This window comes from Palaemon carinicauda, chromosome 11 (genome assembly GCF_036898095.1).
Source record: "Palaemon carinicauda isolate YSFRI2023 chromosome 11, ASM3689809v2, whole genome shotgun sequence".
Taxonomy (NCBI): domain Eukaryota; kingdom Metazoa; phylum Arthropoda; class Malacostraca; order Decapoda; family Palaemonidae; genus Palaemon; species Palaemon carinicauda.
This window is the reverse complement of record NC_090735.1, coordinates 97,542,079-97,546,921: the sequence shown is the minus strand read 5'-3', so window position 1 is coordinate 97,546,921 and position 4,843 is coordinate 97,542,079.

Here is a 4,843-nt window from a genome sequence, read left to right as displayed (position 1 = left end):
TAGGTTTAGTTTTATTTTATATCCGTTTTTTTCCCCATAACGTTCTCATTTTGCGTGTTCGCTTTTATTTTGATCATGTCATTTACGTCTGTCATTGTTTTATTGCATACAATATATATATATCAATACGTCTATCATTGTTTTATTGCATACAAAATATATATATCAATAAATACAAGTCGATCGCGGGAGCTACATGCTTGCCGCCGTTTAGGTTTTCCTTTGTGTTTCGGTGGGTGGCTCTCTCCTCCCTTCGTTCACGATGGTCACCTGATTTTGTTCTGGTCTCTCCCCCCCCCCACCTCTTGGGTCCCTTCCCGTTACGCCTTCGCCTCCCTCTTCTTCGGAGGGGGTTGGCTTTGGTCACGTGCTCTATGGTAGTACACAGGAAGTTTCTTGAGGTGGGGGGGTTGGCCATACGCTCCATACGTCAGTTCGGGTAGCGCTCTCTTCTCGTTTCGCTTTGGTTGGCCACCAGGCGTTCGAGACTGGGTTTGCGCTCGTCTCCCGACTCCCCCTCCCCCCCTCGTGTTATCCATCCAGGATGTTATCCTCCCGTCCCGGAGGGTTTGTTATCCTCCCGTCCCGGAGGGTCGGGATATTTTAGATTCATTTCTCCGTACTGTAGTTGTGTTTCTTTGATCGGTTTCGGACACTTCACTCTGTTCCGTTACCGTTCTTTATCCTATATTTGTTAGTTTTTTAAGTGTCAGGGAGGGCGATTGATATCTCATATATAAACAATAAAAAGACTCATGTCAGCCCGGTGAACATAAAAACATTTGCTCCAACTTTGAACTTTTGAAGTTCTACTGATTCAACTACCCGATTAAGAAGATCATTCCACAACTTGGTAACAGCTGGAATAAAGCTTCTAGAAAACTGTGTGGTATTGAGCTTCATGATGCAGAAGGCCTGGCTTTTAGAATTAACTGCCTGCCTATTATTACGAACAGGATAGAATTGTCCAGGGAGATCTGAATGTAAAGGATGGTCAGAGGTATGAAAAATCTTATGCAACATGCATAATGAACTAATTGAACGACGGTGCCAAAGATTAATATCTAGATCAGGAATAAGAAATTTAATAGACCATAAGTTTCTGTCCAACAAATTAAGATGAGAATCAGCAGCTGAACACCAGACAGGAGCTTAAAGTGTTCATCCTCTTCATGGATTCTGTAACATAGAACAGTTGGGGATGGTGGAAAAGGACTGGTTTGGATTGATAACAGGAAGTTAGCCAACCTAGAGTAAGCTGATGACGCTGTCGCTTCCAAAATTAAAATCCACATACTGGAAAGAGAACAAATGCCCGGTACTGAAAATACCTGTCAAAACAAACTATGGTACTTAACATTGGTAAAGGTGAAGTAGCAACGTCAGTCATGATGAATTAACGACAAGCACTTGAAAAACACCGAGCACAAAAAACATACGACTATGCGGGCAAGTCCAAAACAGAAGGATGACCTAGAGGGCGATCGTGTGGGTGACGGTGGCATGGTCCAAGTGTGGTTTCTGGGATCTTTGTTACGGCCCTTCCCTTTGATGAAGGAGTTATCTAAATGGAAGACAGCCTGTGAATAGTGGTTTTCACACGCCCCTGATGTATACACGACACCCACGAGGTGCTCGCGCGAGGGTAGTAACCTCTGCATTCCATGCTTTTATCTTTCTCTGGTATATTTGGAAGATTTATATCAGAAAAAGTGTAAAGAAGGACTTTTTCACCGGGCGTCACATGTCTCTCCCAAGAAATAGATTTTTCCTTCGTCAAAATCCCTTTATTCCGCTCCCTCAGAGCTACAATTTCATGTATTTATTATTTCATTACCTACTGTATTTCTATTGACATGTATTTATTATTTCATTACCTACTGTATTTCTATTGACTTGTAATTCAAGTATTTATGCGTGTGTAAAAGCACACATATTTTGGCGATTAGTTCAAGCCGAATTGGCGCCTGCGCGCATGCTACTTTTCCGTCCGCACCTTGTATTATATTCCCACGTATGTTTGAATAAACTGTCAGTTTTCGTTGGTGAAGCTTGTCTCACTGTCCTTACAACTGGTGACCCCGGAGTTGAAGTAGCATCAGCGGTTGTGGCTTTGCCATTAACGGACTTATTACGGCCGTGCTACCTTCTTTTACTCCGTTACCTTAGGCGTGAGCTTCGGCCTTTGGTGCTCCCACACCTCGGTGCATGTAAGGCAGTAGGATGAGCTTAACCGACATATCAACTTCCCACCTCTTCACCGACTCGTCAACTGATCACAATGGCGGATTCAACCTGCCCATCACGCCCAACGGCCTCGCCTCCACGCCCAAAGTCAAACTGCCGCCGTTTTCTCAACACAACACCGCTTCCTGGTTCCTGAGAGTGGACGTACTCTTCCGAGTCGCTAGGCTCAGCAACTCCTGCGCCAAGGCCGACATCGTTCTCACCTCCATCCCAGAGGAGGTATTCGACAAGATTTCCCCATGTCTCGACGCCCAGGCTGGCCAAGTTTCCTACGACGACCTGAGAACGAAACTCATCGGTATCTACTCACTCTCCGTTTCAGCAAGGGCACAGAAAGTCCTGGACCTCGCCGGCAAACCCATGGGTCACACCTCTCCTGTTGAGGCATGGGACGAGTTAACCGGCCTGCTAATGCTCCCCGAAACCGACAGCAACGGCCGATGGTGCGAGATTAGCCTATCTTGTGAAATTTTCCTTCGATGCCTACCACAGGACGTAAAAGCCCAATTGACGGACGCCGACACACTTCCGATGAATGAGCTCCTGTCGAAGGCTCAGAAGCTCCATGAGGCCTCCAAAGCATCTCGCCTCGGGGCATCATCAGTATCGTCTTCGTTCTCCTCCTTCAGCTGCTCTTCCATAGACTCTTCAGCAACGGCTCCTGACGACGACGACGAGATCAACGTTCTAGCAAGAAGGAAACCACCGCAACCGACACGTCCGAACCCTAGGCCTAACCCAGCATGGTGCTTCTTCCACTAACAGTTCGGCAGCGCCGCCAAGAAATGTAGAGCACCGTGCAACTTCCCTAGAAGATGACGCCAGAAGAGACCACCTACCACCATCGCAACTGCAGGAAACCAAAACAAAAATGGTTTCTATATCCTCGACCCGTCTCCAACCGTAGACTCATGGTCGACACCGGCGCTATGCAGTCAACGTTTCCGCCGTCACAAGCCGACCTAGACCGTGCTCCCAGCAAAGACGTCCCCCTCACTCGTCGCCGCCAACGGATCTCCCACATGGTGTTATGGGACCAGGACCCTCAGGGTATCTATCATGGGCCGTTCGTATTCCTGGCTCTTCGCCATCGCTGACATCAGTCGCCCCCTCCTCGGTGCAGATTTCCTCGCTCACCATGGACTACTGGTTGACGTTGCTGGGAAACGCCTCATCGACACAGGAACCTGCCAGTCCCGCGCCCTAAGAGCCGGCCTTGCCACAATATCCGTATCCGCTGTAACGACGCAGCCCTACGCCGACCTCCTGCAAGAATTTCCTGACGTTTTCAAGCCCGAGTTCCGACACACCAGGATCCCCCTCCAGGCACGGGATCTACCACCACATCACAACAACGGGACCTCCTACTCACGCCAAATTCCGCCGCCTCCCGCCCCAGAAGCTGAAGGATGCCAAACGCGCCTTTGAGGACATGGAACGTATGGGTATCTGTAAGAAAGCATCGAGCCCCTGGGCATCTCCCCTACACATGGTAAAGAAGCCTGACGGGACCTGGAGACCTTGCGGCGACTACAGGCACCTCAACCTCATCACAACGCCCGACCACTACCCCCTGCCCAACATGCAAGACCTGACGAATGCGTTGCATGGCGTGAAATACTTCACCAAGATGGACCTCCTCAAGTCTTACTTCCAGGTCCCCGTATTTCCGGAGGACATTCCGAAAACTGCCATTGTGACACCATTCGGATCCTGTACCTTCGCATACTCAACCTTCGGTCTACGCAATGCGGGGGTGACCTTCCAACGACTAATGGATAGCATCCTGGGCGACCTACCATTCTGCGTCTGCTACGTCGACGACATCCTGATATTTTCAAAGACCAAGGAGGAACACCGGAGGCACGTCCGCGCCGTCCTCAAACGCCTACAGGAGAATGGCCTGGTCGTACGTTTCGACAAATGCATGTTCGGCGCGGAAGGAGTGTATTTTCTTGGTCATCGCGTATCCTCGTGCGGGGTAAAATCCATGACAACCAAGGTGGACGCCATCAGAAAGTTCCCGGTACCTACGACCACCCGCCAACTTCAATAGTTCCTGGGGATGGTCAATTACTACAGGCGCTTCATCCCCAACGTCGCACAGACCCTGACACCCCTCGACGACATCCTGAAGGGAAAGGCGAAGAAACTTGAGTGGGGTTCTCCCCAACAAAACCCATTCACCCGGACAAAGGACGCCCTCGCAAAAGCCACCACCCTGGCTTTTGTTCCGTAACCGAAATACAAACCACGCTATTTACATAGGGTATTACTTTCGGCGTAGCTGAATGTACGAGCCATTAGATTTTAACGAGGGTTAAACTACCCCCGCGCTAGTTAGCACGGGGCTAGGGGAGGGGTAGCCAGCTACCTCTCCCCCCCCCCACACACTGGTGAGCTGCCTCACTTCACTTTTGGCTCGGACGATGAGCAGACGTCTCTGTCCCGTCCTCGCATGGCAGCCATTAATGTTTTGTCTTTACTTAATTACAGTACTTACTTTTCTTATACTTAATATATATGTAAACATTCTTATGTTTATGTATATATTTGAGTATAGAAATACAGTAAGTTTCCTTTTCAGTGTTTGTGC